Source organism: Hyperolius riggenbachi, chromosome 1 (genome assembly GCF_040937935.1).
Source record: "Hyperolius riggenbachi isolate aHypRig1 chromosome 1, aHypRig1.pri, whole genome shotgun sequence".
In the NCBI taxonomy this organism is placed as follows: Eukaryota; Metazoa; Chordata; class Amphibia; order Anura; family Hyperoliidae; genus Hyperolius; species Hyperolius riggenbachi.
The window spans coordinates 124,041,549-124,059,706 of record NC_090646.1 but is presented as its reverse complement, the minus strand read 5'-3'; the positions used below and the strand labels follow the sequence as shown (position 1 = coordinate 124,059,706).

The 18,158-nt window shown below is 43.4% G+C and overlaps 1 protein-coding gene across 4 annotated transcripts in view; it reads right to left on the bottom strand.

The window, feature by feature from the left end:
• The window catches only part of LIMCH1 (LIM and calponin homology domains 1), a 358,780-nt gene that overhangs the window by 87,266 nt on the left and 253,356 nt on the right, over positions 1–18,158 (bottom strand). The gene's annotated exons all lie outside the window — the stretch shown is intronic.

The window sequence follows — 18,158 nt, the reverse complement described above, 5'->3', positions numbered from 1 at the left end:
AGAATTCAATCATTTTTATTGTGGAATTCAAGGCCGTTCATCACCGAGAAAGATGGAACAGTAAAATAATGAGCATCCCAATGGTAACTGGAGAACATAATGTATATTATAGTTATAATACTTAAAGGAGTCATGTATAGTATCTCCAGTGCATGAAAAAACATTGCTAATGGAAGCATTAGGGAAAGTTAGTGCACTAGATTTATAGATATTCTATAGGGGACTCCTGAAATCTCAGTTTTCAAACCACAATAAAATATGGCCAGAGCCACCTGTTTGTCTTCCAGTTTAAGGTTGAGTATCCAAGGAAAGATAAAGTTGCCCTACGATGGATAGACCTGTGCAACCCTCATTTATGTGACGCGTATTAGTTGTTTCGAAAGACCATTATGACGGATCACAACGGTAATGATCATTCAAACCTCCACTAAAATGAATTTTGCCCCATCGTTATCAACACGCCACTACCAGTCCTGAAAGGTAGATTGTGGAATCGTTTGTTGGTGGAGTTCCAAGATCTATCTTTCCATGTGTGCTCAACTATAAATTGTGGATCTCCTGCGAACGAACTTACCACGATCTATGTTTTAGAATTGCAAGTGGCGTGTTGCAGACGATAAGACATGAATGATCGTGCATTTCGGCAAATTGACTTTAGTGAAGATTTGACCAATTGTTCCTGATGCGATGCGTCACGACGGTCTTTCAAAACGTCAAGTGGCTCTGTTCATTGGCTGAATTTTCGTTGCCGTTGGTATAGACCTTTAGGGGCCTTTCACCCTGAGGCGGTGCGGTCATTTTACCGAACCCACCGCAGCCTAATGTTAGTCTATGGGGTAGTTCACATTTCCCATGTTGCAGTATGCTGTGTCGGAAGTGCCCTAACCTACTTCAATACCTACATTACTGCGTGGCTCCAGCGGTGATCTGCGTCGGACCGGAAGTCATGTAAGTCTACGGTAACGCCCATGCATTTAAAAAAAAAAAACACTGCAGTTGTCAGCGTCGCTCATGCGTGGAAGCTTTTTTTAAAAATACACTTCCGTGCACGTCATCGATTGCTGAACAGGATGTGAGCATCACTTCCTGCTTGGCCAGAAGCGGATTGTTGCTTACTAACGCTGTAATCACCGAAGGTCTGCCAATCTGCAGTGAGAAGCCGGCCTCAGACTGGCAGGTTCTCTAGCCATTAATTGTACCCCTGTACACACTACAAATATTACAGATCTCTGTTTTCTGAGAGAGCCCAGAGGTAATGTGCAATGGCAGCTTCTACCTTTCTATCATAAATGGTTGCTTTCAGGTACGTTTCAGTATGTGTATGGAGACAGTTATCAGATTGCTCCCAGCTGAAATGGGTGTCAATTACGTGTTTGTTAGATCCCTGCAGAGACCTATCAAAGTCAACAGTCCATGCAGGGCTGGTCACTTAGGCCATGACATAGGAAGCCACTGTTGCCCACAGCAGAGAAGGGCTGATGGAAATGGATACATTCTGAACAAGAAACATGGAGGACTACAGATGGAAAAGAGTGTGTGAGTGTGTGTGTGTGTGTGTGTGTGTGTGTGTGTGTGTGTGTGTGTGTGTGTGTGTGTGTGTGTGTGTGTGTGTGTGTGTGTGTTTTGGACTGCTATGAATGAAATAGATCTGCACATGAAATGTAAGGCTGTTGTAGCTGCATGTGGAAGGGAGGGCTGCCGTTTAAGGAAAGAGGATCTCTTTGAATAATAGGGAGTCTGCAATACACAGAAATGGGGCTGCTTGGCTTTGTTGGCAAACGTTTAGAAATTGCCATTTACAGATTTCACTTTGTTTTCTCTCTCGTAGTCAATCAATCATTTACTTTTTCTACATCCACCTATGTGTGCTGCGCTAAAATGTATGCCGCATGTCTGCACAATCTACAAGAGCAGCATTTACCGTAGCTGAGGTTTATATACAGGAAATGAGAGACTGACAGATAGGTTAACTAAAACGAGCACCAAGACATAACAAATTTCAATTTACAGCAAAAAATAAACATGAAATGCCCTCCACTCAATAGAAGACAGTCATGCATGAATTAGAAAAATGTGCAGGAGGCAGTTTAGTTATGTGCAAGTCTCAAATCAGAACGCATCTTGGTCATCCTTTAAGTATAAAGCACCAATATATTACATTACTGATGTACGATAAATCAGTAATAGATTTAGAATACAAATGCAAAACAGACAGAACAAAGGAGATGATGACGTTACCAGCAGCTGGAGGTAATGGGGCCAGTTGTCAGATAATAAATGGTTTTGGGTAGAATGTAAGGCCTCTTTCACAGTGTGACGTTAAAGTCGCACGTTAGAAAATGTTTTAACGCAGACTAACGCACAGCAATACTAAGTCTGTGTAACATTCACAGTGCACACGTCGTGTTTGTGTGTAACGTGTAGTGTTATTAGAAAGTGCTGCATGCTGTCCGTTATACACGTTATTAGCTGTGGTGGACTGTTTGCACATGCTCAGTAATGACCTGGAAGCAGGGCCGGAGCTACCATAGGTAAAAATTGGCAGCTGCCCCAGGGCCCCAGAGCCTGTAGGGGCCCCCAAGGTGTCCCTCCCCCATCTTAACTGTTGCTCCCCAGGGTCTCTGCTGAGTCTTTTGAGTTGGGAGGTGATTGGGGGAAGGTCAGCAGCCAGCTCAGGGGCCCAGGAGGGAAGTTTGGCTGCAACAAAGGGCCTCTAATGACGCTTTTTGGTCGGGGGGTGTCTGTCTGGTTATTTTTGCCCTAGGGCCCAACTGTTACTTGAATCGGCCCTGCCTGGAAGCATACTTTTCATTGCCTGTATGCGACTAGAACGGTACATAAAGTTGCGTTGTGACATTTTTGGGATGTTGTGTTAGTTTGAGTTGCGACTTTAACGTCGCATCAAAACGCAACATCCCACTGTGAAAGTAGCGTGAGAGTAGGTAATTTTGAAGAGATTTTTGAGGGTCTATTTAAACATGCTATAGGGGAAGGTAAAGTGAGGAGACAGAGACTAAAAAGGCAAACACTGAACCATCTATTGCTACTTTAAGGAAGGGAATAGCACTGAATACAGTACCACTGAAAGGTGGGCAGCCTGTTCCGTGGAAGATGTGGCAAGTAAAGGGGACATTAGTAAGTTGGTGGAGGTGTACAGAGCCAGTTGGGGGGGGGGGGGGGGTGTATGAGGTCAGACATACATGACTCATGAAGTACAGTTGTTTTCAAAATTATTCATCCCCCAATGCTGTAAAGGGTTTTAGGGAATTTAGTGTACATTTGTAATTGTGTTCAGAATGAGATCTTACAAGGACTTTTTAAAGAACCAAATGCAACTAAAATGACATCAATTGTTTTTGTAATACAGTATTAAATGTTTTTTTAGTGATTTCTTCATGGACACAATTATTTAACACCTTAAAGACTATCACTCTTAACCCCCTTGCCGTTCCAATTCTGACGGCAAGGGGGCTGCGCTGCACTTTTAAAAAATGTTTTTTTTAAATCATGTAGCGAGCCTAGGGCTCGCTACATGATAGCCGCTGACAAGCGGCATCCCCCTACCTACTTCGATCGCCGCCAGCGATCTTTGCAAGCAGGAAAACCCGTTCAGAACGGGATTTCCTGCTGGGCTTCCCCACGGGGCGGGATGACGTCACCGACGTCATGGACGTCGGGACGTCAGAGGGAATCCCGATCCACCCCTCAGCGCTGCCTGCCACTGATTGGCCAGGCTGCGCAAGGGGTCTGGAGGGGCAGCGCGGCGGGTAGCGGCGAATCGGCAGCGAGCGGCGGAGATCGGGATATGCACGCAGCTAGCAAAGTGCTAGCTGCGTGCAGTAAAAAAAAAATTGTGAAAATCGGCCCAGCGGGGCCGGAGAAATCCTCCTGCGCAGGTTACCCTGAGCTGAGCTCGGGATAACCAGCAAGAAGGTTAAGAGGTTCATGCAAGTGTTTTCTTAAACACCTGTGGATGTTAACGAGCAGCAATCAAGCATAATAAGCACCAATTAGGCAGATTTAAAATTACTGATACTCAGCTCCTTCTAGACATTTACTGGTGTGTTTATAAACATGGTGAAGTCAAGAGAAAGGTCCAGGAAGACAAGAGAAGAGGTGATTTCTCTTCACAGGAAGGGCAATGGCTATAAGAAGATTGCAAAGATGTTAAACATACCAAGAGACACCATAGGAAGCATAATTCGCAAATTCAAGGCAAAGGGCACTGTTGAAACGCTACCTGGTCGTGGCAGAATGAAGATGCCGACTTCCCCGTGTGACTGCTGAGGAACTGAAAAAAGATTTGTCAGATGTGGGTACTGAAGTTTCAGCTCAGACAATAAGGCGCACACTGCGTAATGAAGGCTTCCATGACAAAACTCCCAGGCGCACCTCGCTTGCTGTCTCCAAAGAATGAGAAGAGTCGACTGCAGTATGGCAAAAGTCATGTGGACAAACCACAAAAGTTTTGGGATAGAGTTCTGTGGACTGGGAAGGTACAGGTACAGGGAAGCTTCAGCGTGTGCAAGGTACCATTTATTCTCTTCAGTACCAGGAGATATTGGATGAAAATGTGATGCAGTCCGTCACAAACCTGAGGCTTGGGTGACGTTGGACCTTTCAACAGGACAATGATCCCAAGCGTACCTCCAAGTCCACTAGAGCAGAGTTCCCCAACCCTGTCCTCAAGGCCCACCAACAGTACATGTTTTGCAGAAAACCACAAACGTGCACAGGTGAGGTAATTAGTGTCTCAGTAGAGCTAATTAACCACCTCTGTGGATTTCCACAAAACATGCACTGTTGGTTTTTCAAAATTTGCCTCAGGCGGCAAAAAGTCTAGGGCTGGCCCTGGGCATTCCCCTACCCTCTTCGATCGCCTCCGGCGATCAGGAAATCCCGTTCAAAGAACGGGATTTCCTGGAGGGCTTCCCCCGTCGCCATGGCGACGGGGCGGGATGACGTCACCGACGTCATGACGTCTAAGGGAGTCCCGATCCACCCCTCAGCGCTGCCTGGCGCTGATAGGCCAGGCAGCACACGGTGTCTGGGGGGGGGGCTCTGCGGCGAATCGGCGTGGGGCGGCGGCAATTGGTGTGCTCACGGAGCTGGCAAAGTGCTAGCAAAAAAAAAATTGCGCAAATCAGCCCAACAGGGCCTGAGAAAACCTCCTACGCGGCTTACCCCGAACGTTACCGCCAGGAATGTTAAAGGCTAGCTTAGATTGCTGCAAGACACTTGTGTCAAGCTATGTTTCACGTCTAAAAGCTGTTATAACTGGAAAAGGATGTTGTACTAAGTACTACGAATGAATGTCACTTGGGGGTTGAATAAAACTGATAATGATGTGAGCACAGAAAAGACCTATGTGGTTATTTCATTATAAATGTTATGTTATATTTGACTTACAAGTGCCTCTTTGATTTAATTGTAAACAAGATGACTGAAATGATCAAAATCAATGTCAAACTGGCCAAAACACTCAATTTCAGTGGAGGCTGAATAATTTTGAACACAAGTGTAATTTAAAACCATAGCACACGGCAGTTAGAGGGAGATTCACTGCACTCAGCAACCCATGTGTGTGCTAGAGCAATGTAAACTGTTACATAGGAAAGGGACTAAGCTCATAAAAGCAGCACCACACATGTATATGATAAAGTATAAACATATACCACTTTATTGAATATATAACTTCCAAAAATGTATAAAAACACTAAAAACAGGAGCCACCACAATCAATCCTATTGTATTAAATTCTGGCAATAATCATCACAATATTACAATGAAATCAGATCAATAGAGTATATATATAGTATGCGTGCATATATGATGATGAATGGTGTGGGCTGCTCATACCTGAGCACCCCACCACCATATGAACCCGGGTTCAGTACCTCAAGAAAAAATATATAAAGTGCAAATAGTGCAAAATAATCCACAATTGTAGAAAACAGAGGACATGCAATCTGAATAATAACAATAAACCTGTGTAGTATATACCAATGTTGGACCAGTTTCCTGGATGGACATGTGCTAAGCAAGCAAAGTATGAGAATGACAGACAGGTGAGCAAGGATACAGTGAAAAAAAGTGCTGAGGTATACTTAGCCGTTTGGCATAGACCAGAAGGAGTGGTGGTGGCAAGGAGAGACCCTCGGTGGACTACTCCACCGGTTCCGCGGCCGTCACGCCGCTTCTTCAAGAGTGTGCGAGGGAATCTGCATCACGGAACAGCGCTCATCGCTGTTTAAATGTCGGAAGCTCTGCTGGTCACGTGTGCGCACAGGGAACGGCGTCACACGCGACGTAAGTAGGCGTGGCCACTGGACGGAGGCTGTGGGGAGCCAAGGGGCACCGCGCTGGAGCGCACAAAGAGGAAGTGTACGTCTAAGTGGATGGAAAGAACAGTGAAGGGAGGTGCTACGCTGGAACGCATAGAGAGGAAGTAAGTATGTATAAGGAAGGGAGAAACGCATATGAAGAATGTATATATGTATACAAAAGTACAATGAATACTCAACATATCAATGCAGTACCATAATATAGGATCATGGAATTAAACAATAATCAGTCACAAATAACAAAAATAAATTATTAATAGAGAATGGATTGCCACTTACACTCTATGCCATAGAAGATGGTAGATATATTTCCCTAATATAGAGGCAGCTTACCTGGAGTGGCCCCGCAAAGGGGGACCCCCATGAAAGATGAAAGGGGGAGATGAAAAAAACACCCCAATATTGGGGGGACCAATGAACGCACAGCAAAACCCAAATGCATAATAATGTAGCAGAAAATGTGTAGAATGATATATATACATGAACATGAATACATGATAACAAAATACACACTGAATATTTAAACCATATAAATCAGAAGTCCATTGTGCTGATAATCCAATAAAGGAACAGCGACGCAAAATATGCAAAAAAGCCCGACGTGGGAAAAACGTATAAATGCTTGTAACGAACAATGTCCATTAAGTCCAGAAGTAGCAAGTCCAGAAATAGCAAAGCAATTGAATCTGAGTCCAGATAGGTCCAAAAGTATGCCATCACAAGGCAGCTATGCTCAGTGGCACACTACATTGAAAAACACGGTATGTTACAATATGTATAAGCAATCTGTAACAGAGAAAACAAATGTAAGTACATAATCAAAGAAATCCAGAGTAATCAATTTCCTCATTTAAACCTAAAGGAGACATGGATCCTAAAACATAGATCCATCTCGCCTCCCTCTGCAGAAGTCTAGAGACAATATCCCCTCGCCTATTGGTGGTCTTAATGTGTTCAAGACCAAAGACCTGTAAGGACCTATAGGAGCCCGCATGGAAGTCCAAAAAATGAGCTGCCACTGAAGTCAAGCAGTTGCCTTCCTTACGGTCACGTTCAGCCAGTCTAATCTTAGACATGTGCTGTTGCACCCTAACTTTTAGGGCATTCTTAGTTTGCCCCACATAAAGCTTGGGACAGCTACATTTCAAAGCATATATAACCCCTTGGGTCCGACAATTGATGTACTGATTCAATTTAAAACTACAGGGTTGTGAGGAATGACTAATCTCAGATTGTCTGCTCATGTATGGGCAGACATTGCAAGCCCCACATGGATAGCTCCCACGTACACCTGCTCCAACCGTACGACCAGTAGATGAGGAAAAATGGCTAGCACATAGTTTGTCCTTTAAGGTGGGGCATCTCTTGGCAGTGATTGAGGGATGGGGTGCTATGCACCCCCTCAAATCAGGATCAGATTGCAAGATTGGCCATGTATTTCTTAAGGCCCCATAAATTTCCTTCCAACTATTGTTAAAAACTGTGCTAAGCCTCACCAATTTGTCGTTCACACGAGGTCTCTGATTGATGAGCTCGGTTCTTCTCTTGTTTTTGGCAATGAAGAAGGCTTGTTTAACCACTCTTTTGGGGTATCCACGGTCCAAAAATCTCTGTTGTAGATCTGTTGCCTGTCTGTAAAAATCGGAATCATTAGTACAAATCCGTCTGAGTCTTAAAAACTGGCTGGTAGGTATGTTGTTTTTGAGAGCCTTATTGTGTGCACTTTTATAATGAAGGAGGCTATTTACCGCAGTCGGTTTCCTATACAAATCAGTGGCTAAGGTACCATCCTCATATATCTGGATCAACAAGTCCAAAAATTCCACTCGCGAGGGGGACATCTGCATGGTTAAAAAAATGTTCATGTTATTTCTGTTTAATTCTGTCACAAACTGACCGCAAAGTTCTGAGGGACCTGTCCATAGTACCAGCAAATCGTCTATGTAACGATACCATCCTAGGATGTATGGATGGTATGCAACATATCGTTCACCAAACACAATCTCCCTCTCCCAATATCCTAGGAATAGATTAGCGACTGCCGGTGCACACTTTGCACCCATGGCAATTCCGCAAGTCTGCTTATAGTATTTCCCATTAAACAGAAAATAATTATGGTCCAAAACAAACCTCAGTAATTGTAGCAAAAAAGTATGAAGATCTAGATGTGTCTGGTCCTCCATCTCCAAAAAATATTTAACTGTGGATACGGCCCAGTCATGTGTGATACTGGTGTATAGTGATTCAACGTCACAGGTCAGCAATAATGTTCCTGATGGCACCCGGAGATCCTCCAAGATCCTCAGAAGATCCATACTGTCCCTGAGATATGAGTCGAGAGCTGTAACATGGGATTGAAGAAAAAAGTCAATGAAGGAACAAGCCGGTGCAGTGAGACTATTGATCCCAGCCACGATTGGTCTGCCAGGAGGATCGATAAGAGTTTTATGAACTTTTGGTAACATGTAGAAGGTAGCAATGGTAGGTGTTTTAGGAAAGAGAAATTCAAACTCCTTAGCTGTAATTACCCCTCTGCATTTCGCTTCGTTAAGTAACATTTCTAACTGTACATGGTAGTAGTCAGTGGGATCCCCCGGGAGCAATTGATAATTGGTGGTATTATTCAATTGTCTATATGCTTCTTTGAGATATGCATCCCTAGGCCAGATAACAATGTTCCCACCCTTATCCGCCTCTTTTATAATCAGACTGGGGTTATTTTTCAAGGACTGTATTGCTGCTAGCTCCTCCATAGACAAGTTGTCAGACCTATGCATTTGTGGTCTCATGCATGAGACCTCCTGGAGCATGACCTCAAAGAATATCTTTATGGCAGGGTAGTTCTGAAAAGGTGGCATATACCTAGAAGGGTTCCTAAACAATTTAGATCTTTGACTCACCACTGTGGACTCATTCTCAGATTCAGCAAGTAAATCCATTAAATCACTGAGAGCTTGTCTATCCACATCATTTAGGCCTGGTTCACACACAATCGGGGAATGAAAGTATTTCCTGAAAGCAAGCTTTCTGCAAAAGAGATACAGGTCTTTGGTTAGTTCAAATTTATCAAGTGATTTAGTGGGAGAGAAAGTCAGACCCTTTTGTAGCACCGCCATTTCAGGTGCTGATGGTACATACTCGGACAAATTTATGATGCTCAATACATTGGTCTCGAGTGATCCCACAATATTCAGTGTGTATTTTGTTATCATGTATTCATGTTCATGTATATATATCATTCTACACATTTTCTGCTACATTATTATGCATTTGGGTTTTGCTGTGCGTTCATTGGTCCCCCCAATATTGGGGTGTTTTTTTCATCTCCCCCTTTCATCTTTCATGGGGGTCCCCCTTTGCGGGGCCACTCCAGGTAAGCTGCCTCTATATTAGGGAAATATATCTACCATCTTCTATGGCATAGAGTGTAAGTGGCAATCCATTCTCTATTAATAATTTATTTTTGTTATTTGTGACTGATTATTGTTTAATTCCATGATCCTATATTATGGTACTGCATTGATATGTTGAGTATTCATTGTACTTTTGTATACATATATACATTCTTCATATGCGTTTCTCCCTTCCTTATACATACTTACTTCCTCTCTATGCGTTCCAGCGTAGCACCTCCCTTCACTGTTCTTTCCATCCACTTAGACGTACACTTCCTCTTTGTGCGCTCCAGCGCGGTGCCCCTTGGCTCCCCACAGCCTCCGTCCAGTGGCCACGCCTACTTACGTCGCGTGTGACGCCGTTCCCTGTGCGCACACGTGACCAGCAGAGCTTCCGACATTTAAACAGCGATGAGCGCTGTTCCGTGATGCAGATTCCCTCGCACACTCTTGAAGAAGCGGCGTGACGGCCGCGGAACCGGTGGAGTAGTCCACCGAGGGTCTCTCCTTGCCACCACCACTCCTTCTGGTCTATGCCAAACGGCTAAGTATACCTCAGCACTTTTTTTCACTGTATCCTTGCTCACCTGTCTGTCATTCTCATACTTTGCTTGCTTAGCACATGTCCATCCAGGAAACTGGTCCAACATTGGTATATACTACACAGGTTTATTGTTATTATTCAGATTGCATGTCCTCTGTTTTCTACAATTGTGGATTATTTTGCACTATTTGCACTTTATATATTTTTTCTTGAGGTACTGAACCCGGGTTCATATGGTGGTGGGGTGCTCAGGTATGAGCAGCCCACACCATTCATCATCATATATGCACGCATACTATATATATACTCTATTGATCTGATTTCATTGTAATATTGTGATGATTATTGCCAGAATTTAATACAATAGGATTGATTGTGGTGGCTCCTGTTTTTAGTGTTTTTATACATTTTTGGAAGTTATATATTCAATAAAGTGGTATATGTTTATACTTTATCATATACATGTGTGGTGCTGCTTTTATGAGCTTAGTCCCTTTCCTATGTAACAGTTTACATTGCTCTAGCACACACATGGGTTGCTGAGTGCAGTGAATCTCCCTCTAACTGCTGTATATGAGGGTTCTCCCTCTTCTCCTTTCATTTGCACCAACCCAGAATTTTGATTTTGAGTTATTATTTTTCATTTGACATGGAGGGGCTTTGGGAGTCTATGGAGGCCAGTTGGAGTGCTAAATTGGGGAAGGCTTTTCCCATACGTAATGACCCAGATCAACAGCTGCCAGATGACACGAGACTCTTATTTAGACAATATAAGGATTTACATAAGAACCACATTAGGTTGTGGTGGAATATTAATAGTCTTGAACAATATAAGAAAGAACAAATTTACCCCAGAGGACTTAGAGTCCAGATTTTTCCCACTTGGGAACTCCAGGGTGATTGGAAACACACCTGGGAGGAGGGACTTGCTAAATGTTCCATAATCATTATAGATATGTTGATTGATCATGATAAAAAATTACTGAGTAAAGTGAAATCTGGCTTATCTGATCTGGAGTCTAAAATGTCATTGCTGGATAAGGATAATTTGGTACAACCATTTATTAAAATACTTAAGAAAGATATGGACAAAATGGAGTTATCTATTATTGAAGGGAAAAAGAGGAAGTTTGAGCGTGACAGACATGATTTTGATATGGGCAATGCATACAGATGGACGCATAGAGGTAATACTAGACGTTTTAGACCGAGGCATAGATATCCACCCAGAGGTGGCAATCCCAAACCTCATAATGATCCCAATAATCCTAGACCAAATAAACCATTACCTAAGAATCCGAGAGGACAGGATGATAATGAACACTCTGACACACTGAGTGAGGATTTTTTATCAAGCGACACCGAAGGAGAACCAGACGGGGGGGCCGCAGGCGTAAACAGACTCAGAGATCTCTTGCGCACACCCCAACATTTGAAGCGCAGGAAGGTGTGGGATCACTCGAGACCAATGTATTGAGCATCATAAATTTGTCCGAGTATGTACCATCAGCACCTGAAATGGCGGTGCTACAAAAGGGTCTGACTTTCTCTCCCACTAAATCACTTGATAAATTTGAACTAACCAAAGACCTGTATCTCTTTTGCAGAAAGCTTGCTTTCAGGAAATACTTTCATTCCCCGATTGTGTGTGAACCAGGCCTAAATGATGTGGATAGACAAGCTCTCAGTGATTTAATGGATTTACTTGCTGAATCTGAGAATGAGTCCACAGTGGTGAGTCAAAGATCTAAATTGTTTAGGAACCCTTCTAGGTATATGCCACCTTTTCAGAACTACCCTGCCATAAAGATATTCTTTGAGGTCATGCTCCAGGAGGTCTCATGCATGAGACCACAAATGCATAGGTCTGACAACTTGTCTAGGGAGGAGCTAGCAGCAATACAGTCCTTGAAAAATAACCCCAGTCTGATTATAAAAGAGGCGGATAAGGGTGGGAACATTGTTATCTGGCCTAGGGATGCATATCTCAAAGAAGCATATAGACAATTGAATAATACCACCAATTATCAATTGCTCCCGGGGGATCCCACTGACTACTACCATGTACAGTTAGAAATGTTACTTAACGAAGCGAAATGCAGAGGGGTAATTACAGCTAAGGAGTTTGAATTTCTCTTTCCTAAAACACCTACCATTGCTACCTTCTACATGTTACCAAAAGTTCATAAAACTCTTATCGATCCTCCTGGCAGACCAATCGTGGCTGGGATCAATAGTCTCACTGCACCGGCTTGTTCCTTCATTGACTTTTTTCTTCAATCCCATGTTACAGCTCTCGACTCATATCTCAGGGACAGTATGGATCTTCTGAGAATCTTGGAGGATCTCCGGGTGCCATCAGGAACATTATTGCTGACCTGTGACGTTGAATCACTATACACCAGTATCACACATGACTGGGCCGTATCCACAGTTAAATATTTTTTGGAGATGGAGGACCAGACACATCTAGATCTTCATACTTTTTTGCTACAATTACTGAGGTTTGTTTTGGACCATAATTATTTTCTGTTTAATGGGAAATACTATAAGCAGACTTGCGGAATTGCCATGGGTGCAAAGTGTGCACCGGCAGTCGCTAATCTATTCCTAGGATATTGGGAGAGGGAGATTGTGTTTGGTGAACGATATGTTGCATACCATCCATACATCCTAGGATGGTATCGTTACATAGACGATTTGCTGGTACTATGGACAGGTCCCTCAGACCTTTGTGGTCAGTTTGTGACAGAATTAAACAGAAATAACATGAACATTTTTTTAACCATGCAGATGTCCCCCTCGCGAGTGGAATTTTTGGACTTGTTGATCCAGATATATGAGGATGGTACCTTAGCCACTGATTTGTATAGGAAACCGACTGCGGTAAATAGCCTCCTTCATTATAAAAGTGCACACAATAAGGCTCTCAAAAACAACATACCTACCAGCCAGTTTTTAAGACTCAGACGGATTTGTACTAATGATTCCGATTTTTACAGACAGGCAACAGATCTACAACAGAGATTTTTGGACCGTGGATACCCCAAAAGAGTGGTTAAACAAGCCTTCTTCATTGCCAAAAACAAGAGAAGAACCGAGCTCATCAATCAGAGACCTCGTGTGAACGACAAATTGGTGAGGCTTAGCACAGTTTTTAACAATAGTTGGAAGGAAATTTATGGGGCCTTAAGAAATACATGGCCAATCTTGCAATCTGATCCTGATTTGAGGGGGTGCATAGCACCCCATCCCTCAATCACTGCCAAGAGATGCCCCACCTTAAAGGACAAACTATGTGCTAGCCATTTTTCCTCATCTACTGGTCGTACGGTTGGAGCAGGTGTACGTGGGAGCTATCCATGTGGGGCTTGCAATGTCTGCCCATACATGAGCAGACAATCTGAGATTAGTCATTCCTCACAACCCTGTAGTTTTAAATTGAATCAGTACATCAATTGTCGGACCCAAGGGGTTATATATGCTTTGAAATGTAGCTGTCCCAAGCTTTATGTGGGGCAAACTAAGAATGCCCTAAAAGTTAGGGTGCAACAGCACATGTCTAAGATTAGACTGGCTGAACGTGACCGTAAGGAAGGCAACTGCTTGACTTCAGTGGCAGCTCATTTTTTGGACTTCCATGCGGGCTCCTATAGGTCCTTACAGGTCTTTGGTCTTGAACACATTAAGACCACCAATAGGCGAGGGGATATTGTCTCTAGACTTCTGCAGAGGGAGGCGAGATGGATCTATGTTTTAGGATCCATGTCTCCTTTAGGTTTAAATGAGGAAATTGATTACTCTGGATTTCTTTGATTATGTACTTACATTTGTTTTCTCTGTTACAGATTGCTTATACATATTGTAACATACCGTGTTTTTCAATGTAGTGTGCCACTGAGCATAGCTGCCTTGTGATGGCATACTTTTGGACCTATCTGGACTCAGATTCAATTGCTTTGCTATTTCTGGACTTGCTACTTCTGGACTTAATGGACATTGTTCGTTACAAGCATTTATACGTTTTTCCCACGTCGGGCTTTTTTGCATATTTTGCGTCGCTGTTCCTTTATTGGATTATCAGCACAATGGACTTCTGATTTATATGGTTTAAATATTCAGTGTGTATTTTGTTATCATGTATTCATGTTCATGTATATATATCATTCTACACATTTTCTGCTACATTATTATGCATTTGGGTTTTGCTGTGCGTTCATTGGTCCCCCCAATATTGGGGTGTTTTTTTCATCTCCCCCTTTCATCTTTCATGGGGGTCCCCCTTTGCGGGGCCACTCCAGGTAAGCTGCCTCTATATTAGGGAAATATATCTACCATCTTCTATGGCATAGAGTGTAAGTGGCAATCCATTCTCTATTAATAATTTATTTTTGTTATTTGTGACTGATTATTGTTTAATTCCATGATCCTATATTATGGTACTGCATTGATATGTTGAGTATTCATTGTACTTTTGTATACATATATACATTCTTCATATGCGTTTCTCCCTTCCTTATACATACTTACTTCCTCTCTATGCGTTCCAGCGTAGCACCTCCCTTCACTGTTCTTTCCATCCACTTAGACGTACACTTCCTCTTTGTGCGCTCCAGCGCGGTGCCCCTTGGCTCCCCACAGCCTCCGTCCAGTGGCCACGCCTACTTACGTCGCGTGTGACGCCGTTCCCTGTGCGCACACGTGACCAGCAGAGCTTCCGACATTTAAACAGCGATGAGCGCTGTTCCGTGATGCAGATTCCCTCGCACACTCTTGAAGAAGCGGCGTGACGGCCGCGGAACCGGTGGAGTAGTCCACCGAGGGTCTCTCCTTGCCACCACCACTCCTTCTGGTCTATGCCAAACGGCTAAGTATACCTCAGCACTTTTTTTCACTGTATCCTTGCTCACCTGTCTGTCATTCTCATACTTTGCTTGCTTAGCACATGTCCATCCAGGAAACTGGTCCAACATTGGTATATACTACACAGGTTTATTGTTATTATTCAGATTGCATGTCCTCTGTTTTCTACAATTGTGGATTATTTTGCACTATTTGCACTTTATATATTTTTTCTTGAGGTACTGAACCCGGGTTCATATGGTGGTGGGGTGCTCAGGTATGAGCAGCCCACACCATTCATCATCATATATGCACGCATACTATATATATACTCTATTGATCTGATTTCATTGTAATATTGTGATGATTATTGCCAGAATTTAATACAATAGGATTGATTGTGGTGGCTCCTGTTTTTAGTGTTTTTATACATTTTTGGAAGTTATATATTCAATAAAGTGGTATATGTTTATACTTTATCATATACATGTGTGGTGCTGCTTTTATGAGCTTAGTCCCTTTCCTATGTCATAGCACACGGCAGATAACATAATTTGAGGCCCCTTGCACACTTGCACTGTGTTACTCTTCCCCGCTGCAAGGGCCATGCAAGTCTATAGAGATTAACACTTCACGCAATGTGATGCGGTGCATCAGAAGTATCCAAATCACCGCAATGCTGGCGTAAAGGCTTGAGCACATTAGCGCATGATCCATGCCTACCGCACATATTATGCAGTAATGCAAGTCAATGAGCGGTGTAGTAAGTGTGCACGATGGGAACACGGTGAGTTGCAGCTTGCTTGCGCGGACCGACAGGAATTCCAGTGACGTCATTGCCCAGCAGGGAGTCACTAGCCGGTGGGCGGAGCTATGTGTATTATCCTGTGCCTGCAAGGTGGTGCTGGGTCATATGACGCAACCGGCCAGAATGTTTTACTCAGGTGACTGGCAGAGTGAGGTACAAGCAGGGCCGGATTTGTACTTTTTACCGCCCAAGGCCAATGTCACTAGCCGCCCCCTTTCAGTATAGGTAGCGAGATGACCCCTCCCTCCAGTATAGGTAGCCAGATGACCCCCCCTCCAGAATAGGTAGCCAGATGACCCACCCCTCTTTCCCTCTAGTATAAGTAGCCTGATGACCCCTTCTCCTCCAAATCCAGTATAGATAGCCAGATTACTCCCTGAATCCCTTCCTTTCCCACTCCCCCCTTTCAGTACAGCTCGCCTCCACACCGCAGCAGCCATCAGTGTCACTCACTTCTCTGCTTATCTCCAGTGTAGAAGCTTCCTCTTTCCTTCCGTCTCCAATGCTGCCAAAGTCCATAGCCGCCCGCCACAATGCCAACGTGCACAGAGAGCATGGCGGCCACTGCACAGATAGCTGGCAGCAGAGTACTCGTGGTCAGAAGCTGCCTGATGTCCCTGCATTGCAGCATTTGCAAGCTTGCAAATGCTGCATCAGATTAGTCAGCTTCTTTGGTGCCCTTGCTCCTGTGGTGCCCTAGGCCATGGCCTAGGTGGCCTAGGCCTAAATCCGGCCCTTGGTACAAGTGAGAGGGGACTTTAGAGGACCAGTGAGGAGACACCTGGAGTGAGGGATGTTGTAGTAGATGAGGTCAAAGATAATGAAGACAACCTTTAAGCAAGGACATGGTCTGATATAGGTAGGCAGTGGGAGTAGAGTAACAAGGTGTGTGTGTGTGTGTGTGTGTGTGTGTGTGTGTGTGTGTGTGTGTGGGGGGGGGGGGGGGGGGGCGTTAACAGGTTTTTAGCTCAGGAGTGGCATCAGTGATGTCAAAAGGGAGAGGACGAGCAGCAAAAAAAAAAAATTTATGAAGGTAAGCAGGCTGAGATTTTTGAGTTTATTTGCCAAAAAAAAAGGGAAGTAAACAGGACAAGTACAGGTACAGCTTAAGCTTTCCACTGTGCTATACTAACTCGGTAGAGAAAGGAGAAAATCAGGCTCGAAGTATAAAGTCTATTTTATTCAGATGCTAAACTTTTAATAATGGCAATAAGTTTAGAGTGATCTTCTAACTAGCTATTCTTCAAGGTATTAGTATGTGGCATGCTGAGCTTTCGTCTGTAAAATTGTGGCGCTGAACTCAGAACGTCCTCTCTTCTCTAAAAGATACACAATAAAATAATAACCATTAAACAAAAAACATTTCTTTGTTACAGCTGACACAAATCCTAAAATAAATCTGCACTGTTTTCACTTCCGGATTCATGGAAGCAGAGATATTAACAACCTGTGCTTAGCTTATCTGCCATCTGTACCATGGCAGTCATGTGACACAGGGGAGAGATCAAATAACAGCTTGTGATTAGACACAAATTAGGGGGTCTTAATCTCTAAATACATACAGGGTGCATTTCTCTGCATTTATGTCCTGTGCAAGAGTTCAGGTCCACTTTAAATATTTTCCACAGCTCAAGCTTAAGTTGAATGAATACAGAAGCTTTCGGCAGGCAGGGGTGAGGAGGGTTTATTTGCTCAATCTCAAGTATCGGAGTCATAGTCTGAATGGGTCATCCAGAGAGTCTGAAGACAAGGTCTTTAGCACAAAGGACACCTTGATAGCTGTGCTGCAAACCTCACACATAAGGCACCAGAAATGCAAAACATTCTTCAGATTATATTTTAGATACTTACACTCAACACATACTAAATAGGGCACGGTTTGCTAAATCACTGTCAGCTCCTTCAGTTTGCTGGTTGACTTCATCTATGAAAAACTGTCCCCTTAAAGCAGACCCGAACTCTTGCACAGCACATACTGAAAAGTCTTTGTTCCTCATCCTCATATACTTGCTGAAGAAATTGACTTTTCTGAGTTCTGCGTTTGTTTAGGCAGATAAAAACAGGTCTAATTATTTCATATCAGCAACTGTGAAAAGACTGCATGAGAGATCTGCAAGGCAGCTCTCCATACAGTAAACACTAAAGCCTGATACACACCAAGCAATTTCTAGTCAAATAGATGGGTGGAATAGATAATTTCCGACAGGTCCAATCTGATTTCTGAT